Raw genomic sequence first — 20,157 nt, 5'->3', positions numbered from 1 at the left:
TAATCATAGGACAAGTTACTCATGAAAGAAAAAAGTTTTAGAAAATTCACATCCAAGTAGAAGGCTATCATGCCAATTTCCCCCCTTCAACTTGACATTGATTTTACCTGGGTTCAAATCTTTCTAACACTTTATTTTTTCTCTTAATAATATTTTTCCAATTACAAGACAGTTTTCAACACTCACTTTTGTAAGATTTTGAGTTCCAAATTTTTCTCCCTCCTCTCCCCTCTCTAAGGTAGCAAGTGATCTGATAAAGGTTATATGTGTACAATCATGTTAAACATATTTCCACATTAGTCATATGGTATAGAAGAATCAAAACAAAAGGGGAAAACCATGAGAAAGAAAAAAACAAAAGACCAAAGTGAAAATAGCATGCTTCAATCTGCATTCAGCCTCTGTTGTTCTTTCTATGGATGTAGATAGAACACAAGTCATTTGGAATGCTCTTGAACCATTGTATTGCTGAGAAGAGCTAAGTGTATCATAGCTGATCATCACATAATGTTGCTGTTATTGTGTATGATGTTCTCCTGGTTCTGCTCACTTCATTTTATATCAAATCATATAAATCTTTCCAGGTTTTTCTGAAATCCACCTGCTCATCATTTCTTATGTATTCCATTACATATATATACCACAACTTCTTCAGCCATTCCCAATTGATGGGCATCCCCTCAATTTCCAATTCTTGGTCACCACAAAGAGATCTTCAATGAATATTTTTGTACATGTGGTCTTTTTCTCCTTTTTTATGATCTTTTTAGATCTAGTGGTATTGCTGAATCAAAGGACATGAACAGTTTGGTTGCCCTTTGGGCATAATTCCAAATTATTCCCCAGAATGGTTGGATCAGTTCACAACTCCACAGTCAGTGTCCTAATTTTCCCACATTTTCTCCAACATTTGTCATTTTCCTGTTTTATCATGTTTTATCAATCTGATAGATATGACGTGGTGCCTCAGAATTGTTTTGATTTGTATTTATCTAATCAATAGTGATTTAGAGCATTTTTTCACATGACTATAGTTAGCCTTAATTTCTTCATCTGAAAACTGCCTATTCATATCTTTTGACCATTTGTCAATTGGGAAATGACTCATATTCTTATAAATTTGACTCAGTTCTCTGTATATTTGAGAAATAATATCTTTATCAGAAACACTGGCTGTAAAATCATTTTCCTGATTTCTGCTTCCCTTCTAATCTTGTTTGCATTGACTTTGTGCAAAACCATTTCAATTTAATGTAATCAAAATTATCCATTTTTCATTTCATAATATCCTCTATCTCTTGTTTGGTCTTCCTTCTTCAAGGAATTTGGTCTTCAAATTCCTCATAATTTGCTTATGGTATCACTCTTTACGTCTAAATTATATATCTGTTTCAACCTTATCTTGGTATAGAGTGTGAGATGTTGGTCTATGCCATATAATTTTCCAGTCTTCCTGGTAGGTTTTTTTTAAAATTATAGTATTTTCTTTTTTCCCCAGTTACTTGTCAAGAAAATTTTTAGCATTCAATTTTACAAGATTTTGAGTTCCATATTTATCTCCCTCTCTTTCCTTCCCTCCACACTTCTGAAAATGGTAGGCAGTTTGAAATGGTTTCTACATATGCTATCATGTAAAAAAATACTTCTAATCACAATCTTGAAAGAAGAAACAGATAAAAAAAAACAAGAGAAAGAATAAAGTGAAAAAATGCTCTGATTTGCATTCAGAGTCCATCAGTTCTTTATCTGAATATGGATAGCATTTTCCTTCATGAATCCTTTGTACTTGTCTTGGATCATTTTGTGTTGCTGAGAAGAGCTGAGTCATTTGTAGCTGGTCATCACACAATGTTGCTGATACCATTTACAATGTTTTCCTGGTTCTCCTCATTTCACTTTGCATCAGTTTGTACAAGCCTTTCCAGGATTTTCTGAAATCTGCCTGTTCATCATTTCTTACTAGTATTCCACTGCATTCATATTCACAGCTTGTTCAGCCATCCCATCAACTTTTGTCAAATATCCTTAATAACTGGGAATTTTGACAGGACATGGAACACAGTATGTTATTAATATTGATTGATTGATTATCAAACACTGATTACTGTATTCACTTGCTTCTATATATTATATACCTAATCTGTTCCACTTGATCAATCTCTCTATTTCTTACGCAGTACCAAATTATTTATATAATTTTGACTTTGTAGTATAGTTTGACATCTGATACAGTTAGTTAGGTCACCCTCCTTCCCACTTTAAAAAAAAATTAATCCTCTTGATACTCTTGACTTTTGTTCCTCTAGATCAATTTCATTATTATTTTTTTCTAGCTCAAGAAAGCAGTCATTTGGTAGTTTGAGTGGCATAGCACTGAATAAGAAAATTAATTTAGGTAGTATTATCATTTTTATCACATTGGTTCAGGCTACCTTTGAGCAATTAATGTTTCTTCAATATGTATATCTACCTTAATTTGTGTGGAGGGTATTATAATTGTGTTCAGATAGTTCTTGTGTGTGTCTTGGCTGTTAGACTCCTAAATATTTTATACTTTCTGCGATGATTTTAAATTGGATTTCTTTCTGTCTCTTCCTTCTTAATTGGGGGAGGGTTGGTGTTCTGTTAGCTTGCTCCTGGCTGTAAGTTCCAGTAGGATACTACTGGACTCAGCCACCATCAGCTTGTTAGGAAGCTCAGCAAGTTCAAAGCAAACAAACTGCTCAATATTGATTTGACATCTCTGCCTGATTATTTCCTTGCAATAATATTCAGCCTGTGTTGTAGGCTAGAACTGAGTCTCTCCTCTGCTCCTGGGATCAGGATTTTGATTCTAAATTTGTTTTTAACAGTACATAGGAAAGGTCCACAGTGTGATCAAATCCTACACAAAGAGCCCCTCCTCAGACCACCTTTTATCTATGATTTGGAACTGGGTGGTGAATGATAGAACGGTGACATGGCTTTCATTCCTACACCCCAAATCCCTGGGATCTCTTCCTGTCCAGGTACATGGCCTTGGTCCTCTCAGTCCTGGGTACTATAATCTCTGTGAACAGTTCAGATCCCATCCTCAGTGTATGTAGACTTTGATTGGAAAAAATGATTGTGATTTTTTTCTTGGATGTTCTGATCAGAATTTGGTCTTGGGTGCATTCTAGATCTTTGTGGGAAATTGTGGTCATAGGGAATTAAGCTATACTTCTTCCTACTCCTTGAAGTCTCATTTCTTCTACCTGACAGGTTTCTCAACCACAGTTTCCTGGTCAGTAGGGCTCACAGTTACAACTAATGGCATGTTTTGACTTACTTAGAAGTACATCAGTGTCTCATTTCAGTCACAGAAAAGGAGAGAGAAGAAGGAAGGTAGAAGGAAGGCTGAAGGAGAAACTAGCAGAAGGATCAGAGAAGGATTCAGGTGGGGTGGACAGAAGCCACAAGAAGTAAGGAGCACAGTTACTGAATGTGGAGGAGGCCATACTCGGGCCCAGGAAAAATTTTTTTATAATAAATGAGTTGAAAAACTCCCACTCCTTCCCACTCTGGTACTCTTTGTGCCCAGTGTTGTAAAGCATGCACATTACAAAATTGTCATTGGATGAAGAAGGGGGTGAGGCCTTTGGTATGACTCTTCCCTTAAAAAAGTGCATAGCTTTGGGAAAGCCTTTCCCTTCCTAAGGGTCAAACCCTTTTCCTAGCAGTGACTATGATTATATTATTGGTTCCCTTTCACACCCTTCATTCTCTCTCCCATTCCCACCAGACCTAGCTTTCCTCCTTCAAAGCTAGAAGCATACTCTTTCCCTATGGATCGCATACTGCCATCCTGGATCAAAGATTGAGGAGAGGGGGAAAAGTAAAGGGCAGAAAAAACTAAAACCCCAAGTCCTAGTCTTGTCATGCCTTTAGGGGAAGAGGTCATGGAACAGTACATCTTCTAGCTCCTATCACAGCTCAAAGCCTTTCCAGAAACTGTGAATACTTTCTCTCAACTGTGCCCCTCTATCTCTTTTCCCTACTTCTCACTTTTCACCTCCTCCTCACTTCCTCTACTCTACTCACTCCTTACATCCTCCACTCCAATCATAGATCCAGTGCATGGAGTCCTTGGTTTCCTTTAAGGCTCAGCTCAGTCACCACCTTTACAGCAAGACTTTCTTAGCCCTAACAGTTGCTAGCGCCCTCCCCAGAAATCCCAAATTATCTTGTTTCTATTTTTGTATGTATATGGACTATTTCAGAGTAGAGAATGTGTCACTCTTATCTTTGTATGATTGCCTGGCACAAGTAAGCATTTAATAAATGTTGATCAGCACCAAAAAAGATTATAAAGGAAAGCTTTCCAGATATCTTAGAATCAGAGGGCAAAATATAAATCAAAAGAATTCCCTGGCCACTTCCTGAAATACCAAAATCAAAACTTCAAGGAATATAGTGTTAAAATCCAGAACTCTCAAGACAAGAAAAATACTACAAACAGAGAGAAAAAAAGAGAGAATTCAAATTCCGAAGGGCTAGAGTCAGGATCACAGAAGATTTAGTAGTCACCATTTTAAAGGAATGAAGGACTTGGAACTTGATATTCTGGAAGGCAAAGGATCTAGCAGTATGGCCAAGAATAACCTATCCAAGAAAACTGACTATAATTCTATTGGTAGAGGAATAGCTATTTAATGAAAAACATAATTTTTCAAGCATTCCTGATGAAGATACCAGAGTTGAATAGAAAATTTGACATTCAAATAAAGGATTCAAGAAGAGCATTAAAACATCAGCATTAAGGAAAAATCATAAGAGGTAAAACAGGGTTAAACTGTTTAAATTCTTGTATGGGAAGAAGATAGATGTAACTCATCAGAACTTTATGATCACTAGAGCTTTTAGAGGGAGTTTACTTAGAGAGAGTCTCTGGCTGTGATTCTGTTATATTGTGATAATCTCACAAGAAGAGAGGAAGAGTGGCAAAGAGGAATGTAATGGGACAGGAGGAAAGTAAGAGGAAGATTGTGGGAAATTAACCCCACATAAATATAGTATAGAAGGAATTGTGGAGGGTACAGTTGAGGAGAGGGGATGTAATGTTAATTAGAGAGTTAAAGATCTTCCCCACCCATTAATGGGCCTGTCCATTAAGAGAAGTTTAATTAGGGAAGATTTGTTTTGTAGGAAGGCCTACATCTTTTGTTAATTTCTAGTGAGGCACTGGTTCTCAAGGATTGTGATGCCCTCTGGCTCTGAAAAGTGTACATATACCCTGAGGAGAGGTTTTGTTTTGAGGCTTACTCATTGGAAGTGTTTGTTTGGCCAGACAAGACTCTGGGTAGCCAGTAAGGAGCCCCCTGGTTTTGAAAATCCAGATGTTGGTGCCTCTCTCTCTGGTAACTAAGTATGCATGTACTTTGGATCTATCTGTTGATCTGTGATGTATGTGTTGTTTATGCTCAGACAGTTGGAAGCCCTGTCTGTTGATCTTCATTTCTCTGTTTTTATTTTCTCTGAAGTTCATGGTGCTGATTTTTTCCCCTGAACTAAGTGAATGATATATGTGCTTGATTAAAGTAAACTGTTGACCCCTCAAAAGTTGTTTTCCTTTTAGAAAAGCAAATCTTAAGAACCTGTACAGCAGGCTCTCCTGTGTGTGCTGGAGTCCTTGCTGTTACAGTGGGCAACACTTGAACCTCATTCTCAACTAAATTGGTTCACGGAGGGAAGAAAAAACATACACACACAGTTAAGTACAGAAATTCATATTATCCAACAGGGAAGTATAAGGAAAAGGGGCTAAGAGAAAAGAGGGGATAAAAAAGAAGACAGATTAAGGGAGGAAGGGGTCAGAAGCAAAACAGACTCTTGAGGAGGGGACATGGTAATAGAAAAGGATAAGAATAAGAAAATAGGATGGAGAAAAATACAGTTATTAATCATACATGTGAAAGTGAGTGGAATTGACTCCCCCATAAAATGGAAGATGACAGCAGAATGGTTTAGTATCCAGAATCCAACAATAGGTTGTTTACAAGAAACACACTTGAAACAGAATAATAAACACAGACAAAATAAGGGGCTGCAATAGAATCTATTATGCTCCAACAAAACTGAAAAAAGAGGTAGTAATCACAATTTCAGACAAAACAAAAATAAATTAATTTTAAAAGACAAACAGGAAAAACATTTTTGTGAAATGGTGCCAATGACAATGAAATAATATCAGTACTGAGTATATTGAGGATATATATATATATGAGGATATACATACACACACACACACACACACACACAGACACACACATAGAGCTAATGGCATAGAGAGTAAAACTATATTAGTGGGGGACCTCAATTTACCTCTCTCAGACCTAGATAAATCTAACCACAAAAAAAGAAAGCAACTAAGGAATTGAACAGAATTTTAGAAAAAGTTAGATATTATAGACTTCTGAAGAATATTGAATTGGAACAGAAAAGAATGAACCTGTTTCTTCATTTGTGCATGGCACCTTCAACAACAGACCATAAAACCTCACAAATAAATGTAGAAAACTATATATATTCATCTATTTCTGACAATTTAATAAAAATTACCTTTAATAATGGGCCTTTGAAACACGGATTAAAAATTAATTAGAAACTAAATTATCTAAACCAATGGAATGTAGATCAAAAAACAAATTTATAGAAATAATCAATACTTCCATTAAAGATACTAACAATAATGAGACCACATACTAATATTTGTGGAATGAAGCCAAAGCAGTACTTACAGGGAAATTTATATCTCTAAATATTTGCACTAGTAAAAAGAAAGAGCAGATCAATAAATTAGGCATGCAATTAAAAAAACTTTATCAGGTTTTTTTTAGCTCTTTTCTTCTAAACAACTAATTACAACCCTCAAATTAAATGTGAAAATAGAAATCCTGAAAATTAAAGAAGAGATTAACAAAATTGAAAATAAAAATACCATTAAACTAATGAATTAAAAATAGATGGTGAATTTCTTGAAGAAGAAGAAAAACAGCAGCTAGAAAATAAAGCACTGGCTAATGAAGTTTGAAGAGAGGAAAGCAAAATGCCGATGATATCAAAAATGAGAAATGTCTATTCACAATCAATAAAGAAGAAACCAAAGAAATTGTTGGAAACGATTTTGTCCAACTACATGCCAATAAAACTGACAATTTAAATCAAATGGACAAATATTTACAAAAAGTATAAATGGCTCATATTAACAGAATAGGACACAGAATACTTAAATAACCCTCTCTTAGAAAAAGAATTGAGCATTTTAATAACCAAACAACAAAAATTTATGACTATTTTGACCAATGTAGAAAAAAACTTTTGAAAAAATAAAACAATGTTAAAATATGTTAAAAATATGAACAAGAGCAGAAATAAATAGAGCTTTCCTTAAAATTGTAAATAATATCTACTTAAAACAAAGATCAATTATTATCTATAATGGGGATAAACTAGAAACTATCCCAATCAGTGGTAAAGCAAGGAAGGTCATTATCTCCATTACTCTTCAGTATTATTCTAGTATTGAAAGAGAAAGCATAGGCAAAGAGGGGAAAACTATCACATTTTGCAGATGATAAAATGGTTTACTTAAAAAATCCTATAGAGTTGACCAAAACAATTGAAAGAATTAACAACTTGAGTAGAATTGCAGGATATAAAATAAGCCCACATAAGTCATCAACATTTCTATTTCTATAATTAAAAAATCCAGTAGGAAGAAATAGAAAGAGAACTTCTACTTAAAATAACTGTATAGAATATAAAATACTTGGGAGTATTGAAATTTTAAATTTCAAGATAAACAAAGGAACTATATGAATGCAAATACAAGACACTTCACACAAATAAAGACAGATCTAAATATTTGGAGAAATATGGACAGGTTGAACCAACATAATAAAAATGACAATACTAAATTAATTTACTTATTTAGTGCCATAATAACCAAACTACTGAGGAACTATTTTATAAAGATAGAAGAAATAATAATGAAATTCACATGAGGAAGTAAAGGTCAAAAATACCAAAAGAATCAGTGAAAAAGAAGGAAGTCAAGCAGTACCAGACCTCAAACTATATAGCAAAGCTGTAATTGTCAAAATAATTTGGTATTAGATAATAAATAGGGTAACTAATCAGTGGAACAGAGTAGATATATGATATACAGAAGCAAATGAACACAGTAACATAGTGTTTAATAAACTCAAAAATCTTAGCTATTAGGGTAAGAACTTACTATTTGACAAAAAAAAAAAAAAGCTATTGAGGAAATTGGAACATGGTCTAGAAGAGACTAGGCATAGACCAACATCTCATACTATTTCCCAGATAAACTCAAAATGGGTGCATGATTTAGATATAAAGCTTGACCTATCAAATTATTGCAAAATGAAAGAAAATATATTTCAAATCTATGGATGAAGAGTGAATAGTGAAACAAGAGATAGGGAGCTTCGTGGGAGATAAAATGGATAATCTTGACTATATAAAATTAAAGTTTTTGCCCAAGTAAACCCAATGCAAGTACAATTGAAGAAAAGCAAGAAACTGGGAGAAAGACAACCTTTGTAGCATGTTCCTCTAACAAAGGTTTCATTTCTCAAATATACAGAAAACTGAGTCAAGTTTACAAGAATAAGAGTCATTCTCCCATTAATAAATTATTGAGGATATGAATGGGTAGTTTTCAGAGGAAGAAATCAAAGCTATCAATTGACATTTGAAAAAACTCTCTAACTTACTAATAACTAAAGGTAAATGAAAACAACTTTAAGATACCATCTCACACCCATCATATTAGCAAAGATAATAAAAAAAAATTCCGGGGGAAATATGGAAAAAAACTAACACACTGTTGATGGTGCATCAATTCAACCATTCTGAAAAGTAGATACCAAATACAGATGGATACCAAATAGATACCAAAATATGTATTACATTTTGCATACTTCTTGACCCAGAAATACCAATACAAGGGCTATACTCTAAGGAAATCAAATTAAGAGGAAAAGAACCTATATAAATAAAATATTTATAGTAGCTCTAACTGTGGAATCAAAAATTTGAAAACTTAAGGGATGCTTATTAATTGGGGGTTAGTTAGACAAGTTGTGGTATGTGAATGTGATATGATACTATTGTGCTATAAGAAATGATGAAGGAAATTGTTTCCTAAAATACTGTAAGAAATATGAACTGATGCAGAGTGAAGTGAACTGAACAAAGAGAACAATTTATATAATAACAGCAATATTGTAAAGATAATCAACTTTGAAAGACTTAGTCACTTTGTTCAACACAATGAACCCCTATAGTTCCAAAAGTCTCATGATGAAACATGCTATTTATCTCCAGATGGAAAACTGATGAACTCCAAGTACAGAGTGATGCATTTTTTTCCCTTTCTTTTTCTTTCTTTTTGTGGGGAACATTGCTGGTTTAAAATCTGACTTTCCATGACTACACACATTTGTACTTTGTTTCTTTTGCCTTCTAATTGGGTGAGGGATTTAGTAGAGAGAGAGAATATGAAACTGGAAAAAGGAAAAAAACTTTGTGCTTAAGTTTTTTTTAATCTACAAAAACATATAGTTTTTATATATAAACCAGGAAGAGTCAAAACAGAAAGAGAAAACTATAGGTTAATATTCCCTAATGAATATTGATGAAAAGATCTTAACTAAAATATTAGCAAGAATACTGCAGCAACCTATTGCAAAAACTATAATACCAAGCTAGATTTATATCAGGAATGCAAGGCAGATTTAGTAATAACAAAATTATAGATGTAATTAATCTAAATATTAATAATAAAATAACAAAAATAACAAAAACCATATGATTATATCAGAAGATGCAGAAAAAGCTTTTGAAAAAAAAACTTTTTTACACCTATTCCTGGTTTTTAAAAAACTGCACATAAGCATATGAATAAAAGGAGCTTTCTTTCCTTAATAAATTTTATCTATCTGAAATCAAGAGTGAGGGGTATCTGTTATGGGCATCAGCTCCAGATTTTTCCAATAAGATCAAAGAGTAAGGAAGAATACCTATTGTCTTCATTACTGTTCAATATAGCGCTAGAAATGCTAGCTATATAAGACAAGAAAAACAAATGGACAGAATAGATATAGACAAAAAGGGAAAGCTATCAATTTTTGCAGATGATATGATAATTTACTTAGAAAACCTCAGAAAGTCAATTAAAAAAGTAATTAAACGAATTAGTAATTTCAGCAGAGTTGCAGTGTATAAAACAAACCTATATAACTCTTCAGTATTTCTGTATATTGCCAATAAAATCCAGCAGGAAGAAAGAAAGAGAAATTCCATTTTAAATAGATACATACAATATAAAATATTTCAGAGTATCAAGTGCAAAGGCACATACAAGAAATATATGAACACAGTTACAAAACACTCATTATATAAAGACAGATCATAATAATTGAGGAAATATGAATTGCTCATTGGTAGATTGATCCAATGTAATAAAAATGAAAATATTACCTAAATTAATTTGCTCATTTAGTACTATATGCCAGGAATGTTGAAGATAGAATTTTTCTCCAGATTTAGGTTAAACTAACTGACCTTTAAGGTCCTTTCTGATGTTATTTGAGGTTTTGTGATTCTTCTCAAAATATTGTTTCTTCTATAGTGAAAATATACTCAATAGGAAAGTATATGTAGAATCTATACAGAATTGTATGCAGTCGTGGGGAGGGAGGGGGGTAATGAGGGGGTAGGTGTGGGGGGGATAAAATCTCAATTGTATGGCAGTGATTGTTAAACATTAAAAAATAAAAAAATATAAAAAAAAATATTGTTTCTTTGACCTATTATATTATCTCTTTTAGTAGACTGAACTTTTAAAGTTAAAGTTTCTTCTCTATACCGATGACCCTTACCCCAGCAAGATCTTGTCTTGTTCCATTCTTAAATTTTCTTCCAGCTACTACCTCAATCTCAACCCATCTAAAATTTAACTCGTCATTTTCTCTTTCAAAATAATTCTCCTCCCCAATATCTATTTATGGCAGTCTGTTCTAATCCTCCTACCCTCCGTGGTGTTGTACAGCTGAGAATCCACCATAGACTCTGCTACAGAGCTTATATCCAGTGAGGTGAGAGATGAGAATTTGAAGACATATAGTCCAACTCGGAGGTACCTGAAATGAGTCATCATATGATAGGGAGATGAGTTACTCAGCGAACAAGTACAGAATCTGAGAAAAGGACCAGAAATAAGAAACGTGTTTATAAATTCTGTGAGTAGTCAGCAATAGGAAGGTATCAGGAGCTAAGAGAATAGATAATCATGGGTGGGAATAAAAAATAGAGTAAGCAATAGTTCGGTAAAAGAACAATGGGTGTAAGTCATCAGATTTGTCACACTTGCTCATACCTCCATAAAGCTGCCAAGTTAATATTCCTAAAGCATATGTCTAACCATATCTCTTTCCCACTCAAGAAAATCCAGGGGCTTTCTATTGCCCCTAGGACGAAAAACAAATTCTTTTGCTTGGCACTTAAAACACTTCCCAACCTGACTCCAGCCTATCTTCATTCCCCTTCGTTAGTTTGGCTCCACTAAACCGGGTTGTTTTTTTGTTTGTTTTTTGTTATTGATTTTCTCCAGCCCCAATAACACAACTTCCTCATACTCCTCACTGCCTCATTAGAACAGCAGGTGCGATCATGTTTTCAACCACAAAAGCCAGCCCATTTATCTAATTCCAGACTGGACCACAATAGACAGCCAATAATAAAGCAGCACCAACAGGATACTGAGCAGGATGTTTGACCACTAAATCACCGCCCTTAGGTGATGGACACCTGTGCAGTAATAGCAAAGAACTGTCCTCAGGTGAACTTATGACATAGAGAGGTTTATTATAATAACATTATCATACATTAATGCCCTCCCCTTTGAGTGGGATTTTCTGTATACATGCTGGGTAACCATAGGCTGGGTAACCAAGGCTAGGACCCCTCCCCATATTAATAAACCCTTCCTATATTTTAATATTCATATATTCTGTCATGAAATAATTGCATCTTTTGCTGTTTAAAATTCTCTGTCTTTCCTCGCTAAGGTGCTGGTTCCTTTAAGGAGCCTAGCCAACTGCTTAGAAGTGTAATTCTCAATAAATGCTTTTGCTTGGGTTGGAAATGGTCTGAGTCTGTGAATTCTGTCAAGACAATACCATAATACACCGTAATCCACAACATTATTACTCACAGACATCTTCAGGCTTGTAAATGCACGACTATAATGTATTGCCTCTTAACTTCCATATCCTAGAATCCTGAGTGGCCTTCTATGCTTAATTGAAATGCTACCTCATATCTAAGTTCTCTCCTGATCCTCTCAGATATGAATACTTCCCCCACAAATTATCTTATTTATTTTGAATATCTGTATTGAGAGGACTGGCCAATGAGGTCACTGACCTTAGAGCAGGTGCCATTCCCCATGGAGGTGTGGTGAACCTGCTTCTGGAAATGCATGATAGAGAGAACCTTTACCTCTCCACTTAAAAGAAGTACAATTATTCTTTGTTTCTTGTCAGCTTATTATAAGATGATTAAAAGCCTTTTCATTGACTGCTGAACCAGAGCTCATTGTGCAGTCCTCTGGTTGTCTCTTCTTATTGACTGGGGCTGAAAAAAATGATGGGCTGTCATTTCTCCTTGAATTTATTAATCATTACTCAGTCTTGTGTTTTTCCTTGATTTTTGTTAGAGTAATTGTGAGGGAGCTAAGCTGAACTGCTTCCTTCTACTCAGTTCCTTTTCTTTTCCTCCACCCTTTCACTTCTTTTTTAATTTTAATTTTTTTTACTCAAACACCAAAACTCAAATACAGAATAGAGAAAAGAAAAAGAAACGTCATAAATTTAAATATGGAAACTTAAATGCAAAGTAAGAAAAGAAGAAAAAAACATGTCATGTACACAGCAGAAAATAAGAGAGGATTCAAAATATATAACCATAAATTTTTATTTCAGGAAAGTCTATATTATAAATACTACATGTTGTGTTGAGAGCTATTCATCTTCTCTTTATTTCCTTGTAAGTTTTCTTTTGCTCTCTGCTATGCACTTTACTTTCCTCTTTTTCCCCGCCTCCCTCTTCCCCCCCAGAAGGCTACAATTAAGTGTGGATGTATTTACATATAGATGTATACATACATACATGCATATATAGACATATACTTTCCCTAACAACTTCTACTCCTGGACTCGGTAACTGAGCTCGGGCTAAGGTGGCCTGGGATCCCAGCACAGCAACCCAAGCAGTAGCAGCATCCCCCCAACCTTTTTGCCCTCTGTGACCCCCAGAGTACCCTTGCCTCTTGCCATCATGCCATTCTCCAATAATCACAACATGCTGAAGTCCCACTTCCCCATTGAAGAGGAATATCCCAACCTCTCCTCAGACAACAACCACATGGCTAAGGTGCTAACGCCAGAGCTCTACAAAAAACTCCGGGATAACGTTACATCAAGCGTCTTCACCTTGGATGATGACATCCAGACTGTTGTGGACAACCTGGGCACCCATTCATCATGATGGTGGACTGTGTGGCTGGAGATGAAGAGAGCTACGAAGTGTTCAAGGAACTGTTTGATTCCATTATTGAAGACCGACATGGAGGCTACGAACCTTCTGATGAGCATAAGACTGATCTAAACCCTGACAATCTGCAGGGTGGTGATGACCTGGATCCAAAGTATGTGCTGAGTTCCCGTTTTCGAACTGGCCTGCCCCCACATTGTAGCCGAGGGAGTGCTGTGCCATAGAGAAGCTGTCTGTGGAAGCTCTGGTCAGCCTGGAAGGTGACCTGAATGGGAAGTACTATGCTTTTGAAACAGCTGATCGATGACCACTTCTTCTTCAACAAACCTGTCTCCCCTCTCCTCTTGGCTTCTGGCATGGCCCAAGACTAGTCCTATGTCAGGGGCATTTGGCACAACGACAACAAGACCTTTCTGGTGTAGATCAATGAGGAAGATCACCTAAGGGTCATCTCCATGTAAAAGGGAGGTAACATGAAGGAGAGTATTCATACATTTCTGCACAGCACTTACCCAGATTTTAAGACCAAGAACTACAAGTTCATGTGGAATCCTCCAACCTGGATACAGGTCTACGTGCAGGTTTCCACATCAAACTTCCCCACCTAGGCAAGCATAAGTTTTGGTGAGGTGCTGAAGAAACTGAGGCTATAGAAAAAGGGGCGTGGGGGTGTGGACACAGCAGTGGGCGGTGTCTTTGACATCTCCAATGCTGACCGGATGGGCTTCTCAGAGGTGGAGATGGTGCAGATGGTGGTGGATGGTGTGAAGTTGCTCATTGAAATAGAGAAACTTTTGGAGCAGGGCCAATCCATTGATGACCTTATGTCAACCCAGGAACGAGCAGTTGACCCCTTGAAATCTGCACTTCCTAATTTATTGGATGAATGAATAACCACCATCCTTCCCACCTGTGGCGCATCTTCCTTCCATTCTTCAGTGTTAGAGTTTTATTTTTGATGGCTGAGATTGTTGAGGGCCAGGATGGAGTGTGGTTGACAAGTTCAGGATAGACCTTTGGGAAACTGTTTTTTGAGACTGTGGTCATTATTATCCAGAATGTCTCTCCATGGCCTCCTGATATTGCTGTCTCCTTGAGACAAACAAGAGAACTACAGAATTCAAGGGATATGTAAAATAGATGCCCTCTAGGCTAACAGTCTTTAAAGACAATAAGACGGGCCAAATTTCTAGGACAGGAGACAAGCAGAATGTCACAGGCTTGCAGTTTCTGTCTATAAATACCCTGACCCTCGGATCATTAAATGGAGTGGGTCTATCTTTTCCCGCCTCCCGTGTCTTTCTTCTTCACCACATCACTGAGCCGTGTGGGGATGCAGGCCATCTGCCACATGAGATGTTGCTGAATGCTGAAATAATTAACTATTGTTTTGGCCTGACCCAGGTCTCAGGGCAATTAGAAATAAGGGGAAAAAAAATAAACTTCTATTTCTGATTTTTGTTTTTATGTTTGTGTGTACCTCTTATTTCCTACCCTTCTTAACTCCTCTACTTCTATCCAGTACTTTGGCCTCCTATTACTTAGACTACCACCCCTCCAAGGATCCTTCCCTTTCCTCCCATTCCCTTCTATAATCCCCCTTAGCTTATTCCTTCACCCTCCCTTCTAGAGATGTCATCCTTATTTTCCCAAAGATCCTTCCTTTATCCTCCCATTCCCATTGATCTAAACATCTTTCTACATCCCCCTTTAACCTATTCCCTCATTCTCCCATCTGGAGATCCCTCCCTTGTCCTCTCCCCTTCCATATCCTCTTACCTTTGTATTTCTCCTGAATTTAGAAGACTTTTATACTCTTCTAGATATATATGTATTGCACCCTCTTAAACCCATTCCTGATGAAAGTAGGTTACCAGAACTGCCAACCCTCCTCCCCCAACTAATTCCTCTGTGTCAATTCTTCCTCTTGCACTTCATTGGTGTAAAATAATTACTTGTTTTAGGTGGTCCTAAATGGGTTTACTTTTTAAAGTCATATCATACTCAGGTCAACCCCAATCTTCCTTATGGTCTACCCAATTACTAATGACAATCTTGGACATACGTTTTACATTTTACACACATAAAAAGGATTTCCTTACTGAATCCCTTGTAATCACTCTTGGTATGTTCTTTATATTTCTCTTGGCTTTTGTATGTCAAATCTTCTATTAAGATAAGTTTTCTAAAAAATAAAGTCCTGAAAGTCTGACAGTTGATCAAATGTCCATTTTTTTTCAATTAGGATTATGCTTAACTTTGCTGGGTATGATATTTTTGAAGGGAACCCTAGTTCATTTGCTCTTCAGCATATTGTATTCCAAGATCTGTGATACTTTAGTTTCTCTACTCCTGGGTCTTGTGTGATTCCAATTGTGGCACCATCATATTTAAATTGTTTTTGTCTTTTCTTAATATTTTATCCTTTAGCTGGGAGTTTTGGAATTTGACTATAATATTCTTATGAATTTTCATCATGGAATCTTTCTCAAGTGGTGATTAATGGATTATTTTTCTATTTCTACTTTCCCCTTTTGTTCTGGTGCTTCAGGACAATTTTCTTTAATTATTTCTTGTATTATTGTATAAAGATTTTTTTTGTTGTTCATAGCTTTCAGATAGTCTGATTATTCTTATGTTTTCTCTTTGTGATCTGCTCTCCAAATCAGCTGCTTTTCTTATAAATGTTTCACTTTGTCTTCTATTTTTTCATTCTTTATGTTTTGTTTTATTATTTCTTGATCTTTTATAATTTCACTGGCTTTCCTTTGCCCAGTTCTAATTTTCAAAATGTCATTTACTGCCTTAAGATTTTGGATCTCCTTCTCTAATTGGTTGACTTTCTTTTCATAATCTTCTTGGTTTTTTTGTATTGTTCTTATTTTTTAAAACTTTTTCCTCAATCTCTCTCATTTGATTTTTAAAGTTCTTCTATATATTCTATTTTGGGCAGGTGATCATTTGATATTACCCTTTGGGGGTAGAAGAGGGTTTCTTTGCTTTGATATTCTCCTCTAAAGATGAACCTCTTCTCTGTTCTGTTGACCTGAAAACTTGGTTAAAGAAAAGGCAACAGACTAAATGCATACATTTTATGATTTAATTAATTAATTGATCAATTCCCTATTAAAGACAATGGTAACATTAATACATTATGGAGCCAGAAATGTTCTGGCTACCCAGTGCAGAAATCTTCTGGCTTATATACATTTTGTTGAGGGGAAGGAACTCTCCTAGTTGAACAAATCATAAATTTAGTAAGACAAGACAATAAACAAAGTAATGTTGGTCAGGCCTTGCGATTCCAGGCTGGGTAACGTATGTCTCGGTGATAAGGAAGGAACTCCCACCGCTAGTAAGTGGCAGGCTTCCTGCCCTAAACAGATAACTGACATAGGAAAGGGTAAACAAAGTTCAACAGAAATTACGACCTAAGATATCTATATTTTCTTTACCATTAATATGCCATAACATAGTATGTGTCTATAGATAACAAGACACAAAGGAAAGTCCCATCACTCAAGACAGCATCCCAGGTCAAAGGTCTCCCAAGGAATGCAGAGTCAGCCTTGGCTGGCCTCAGCTGACATAGGAAGAGGCACTCTCTGAGTCTGCTTCAGAGAAAACAAAGAAATTATTCCAAAATTTTATATTAAACATTGTCAATTCCCATAATAGTCTAGTCTTTTCTATTCCCATAATATATCATTGGAGTCTTTCTCCTCCTGTGCTTTTTTTTTTTATAGTAATAGCTCAATTTTTGTAATCACCTCTAGTTCTGGAGTATGGGGGATGCTGCCTCTGACCCCAGGTCTTCAGTTCTCTCCTCTAATCTGGAACCAAAGCCAAACCTCCAATCTCTTGCAAATGCCTACATCCAGGGGCACTGCTTCTGCACTCACCTGCTCTTCTTGGCATAATTAGGTCTGGTGTTTCTTGTTAGTCAATCTTCCTTGGCTCAGACACCCAGCTCCTCTCGCTGTCTTGAGGGTAAAAGTTCCTGTGGCTGGGGCCAAGGCAGTCTCTCAATCCAGCTAACCCAGGGCTTGCCTCTTGTTGTTTAAGTGGACCCTGGCCTGGAGGTGTTTACTCTTCAAAGGGACCGAACCTCTTCCTAGAATCTTTCTTCAGATGTTCTCAGATTGTTCCAGAAGGACCCCAGTAGTGTTCCTATTATTTATTTTTGATCCCCCTCCCACTTTGTTCACCCTGAGGCACTATTTTATCTCTTTTGTGGGGGAAAATATTGAGAGCTTGGAATTTCCTGACCTACTCTACCATCTTCCCAGAATCCTCTCCCACTTCATTTCTTCATTAGGTGTCACCATAGTTTCAGTGTCATATAGTCTTCACATTTTCAGACATTTATCTTCTCCAGCTGCTCATATATTCTGAAGTAAAGATGGCTAGTGCTGCTCCCCATCTCTGTTAAATAGCGTCTAATAACAAACACTAGTCAGAATACATTAGTGGAATACATTTGTTTTCAAGCCATATTTGCAACTTATCAGTAGCAAGACATTTTAAATCCAAAATTAAGTGCAGTATTTAAATAATTGGTCCCTGGGGCAAAGGAGTTTAATGAGCTGAAGAGAATATGGAAAGAGAATGTAGGCTATCCCAGGATGGAAAGAGAATGTAGGCTATCCCAGGACTGAATATGATCCATGACTGAATACGATGCCTAGAATCAGAGCAGAAGAGCCTTTTAGAAAGGGGAATGGCTGTTGTTCACTTCAATTGCTGTTAAATTTGGATAACATTGTACTTCAGAGTGAATATCATCTCCACGTCCATTAGCTATGAATCTATAAATGAATAATTGAGGCCTATATTAGGCAGTCACCATGTGCAAAACACTCTGCTAAGTACTGTGGAGACAAACAGCAACACAAATAAGATAGTTGCTGCTGCTGGGGAGTTCACATTTGAAGGAGGGAGACAATACATATGGAAGATTTCAGCTACAGGTCAGATGGAAAGGTCTCACAGTCCTTTATGCTGCAGAGGCAAAACAAAAGGAAATGACTTTTCCTTAATGTCATTTACACTGATAAAATCATGTCCGTTTCCAATGTTGAACCATTTGACGGTACCAAGGACCCTGTTAACAAGAGCTTTCTTTTCTGTGTCTTCAATAAATGTGATCATAGCACTTGCAGGAGTTGCCAGGTTGAATCTCCACAAGGGTTGTTTTCAAGGATGATGACTGCGGAACATGAGCCAGAAGTACTTCCTCTCCAAAGGCTCTTGGGTTCAAGATCCTGGGCTGTCCCTATTAGGGACCAGGGGGAGATGGTAGTCAAGGTTGTGGTCATGGCCTAACCTACCTGGCACATCTTGCCTCTTCTATCTCTCACAAGATGTGCTAATGCTTCAGGCTAAACCTACTTGCCTGCCCTGTGAATAGCAGTCAGTTGGCAAGTAGTTGGCATGTTTGGCTCTTTCTTCAGAAGAGTTGCTTCCTCAGATAAGAGCTGTGAAGGTTGGGATAGAAGCAAGACCAGTTGGGGAGGGGGGAGAGTTGCTGCTGCTCCCAGGGCTTTTGTGACTCTCTGCCTATTAGTAGCAATTCATGATTTCTCCCTTCAAAGATGGTTTCAGGTGTTGCGCTAGCAGCAGGTCTAATGATTTGGTGCTATTTCCCAAGCTCTTAGGTTCAGAGTCCTGGGCTGTCTCCATTAGCTATGGTAGTCAGGACCCCTACTATTGATTTGGGGATTGTCTAAGAACTGCTCCTAATGGACTGCTGGGATTCTGCATAGCACTTAAGAGTTGTGCCGTGTGGCATTTATTAAAATTCTTGAGCGTAAGGCACTGGGAGAAACATTCAGGAGGTGTTTCATCCCAACTGAAACATCTCTAAAGCTGCTGCTTTAATGCTTTCATGCCATCTTCAGGACTACCAGGAGCATCAGCTTCATCTCTGTTGACTTCTTGCTAAAACTGATTCTTCTCTGAGCTGCTACTGCGATCTGATGTTACTTTGATGAATTGCAACTGCAAGGTGCAATTCTGTTCTGGTGAATATTTACCGTACTTTTCCGAATCCACCCAAAGCCTCAAGATTCTACTCTCTTGTGAGTTAAACACACTGTTCCATCTAGTCAATATAGCAAAAACCATTAGGTGGTCTGACTTTTTTATTTCAAATTGTCTTTTTTTAAATTATGAAGCTGACAAAAATCAACAGACATGAATGTTTCCATATATAAGAATAGAAAAAAAGGATAATTGTGTGTGGAACTAAATCACTATTATAAATGCTGTATTTTTTTCTCATTAAACTGTTTTAAAGGTCTCAAAATTCTGTGAGAGGTTTTTGGTCAGAGTGTTTCCATTTAAATATTACTGATTTTAAAAACTAATAACAAAACATCCATGAAACAAATGGTCCACAAAAACACTCCTTTCTTCTGAAACTTTTACGATGCATTGTAATCATTAACCAGTCTTTTAGTATTAAACTTAAATGGCCAATTGAGACAAACAGTTCTGAGACCAGTTCTTCCACCACTGATTAAGACTGGAGTGGCAGATGTTGTACAGAAT

General features: G+C 36.5%; 1 pseudogene; it reads left to right on the top strand.

Moving 5' to 3' along the window:
• The first annotated feature begins 13,389 nt into the window (after nucleotides 1-13,389).
• Nucleotides 13,390-14,495, top strand: LOC140522650 (creatine kinase B-type pseudogene; annotated as a pseudogene).
• Nucleotides 14,496-20,157: the final 5,662 nt, after the last annotated feature.

Source organism: Notamacropus eugenii, chromosome 2, assembly GCF_028372415.1.
Source record: "Notamacropus eugenii isolate mMacEug1 chromosome 2, mMacEug1.pri_v2, whole genome shotgun sequence".
In the NCBI taxonomy this organism is placed as follows: domain Eukaryota; kingdom Metazoa; phylum Chordata; class Mammalia; order Diprotodontia; family Macropodidae; genus Notamacropus; species Notamacropus eugenii.
This window is presented reverse-complemented; position numbering and strand designations above follow the sequence as displayed.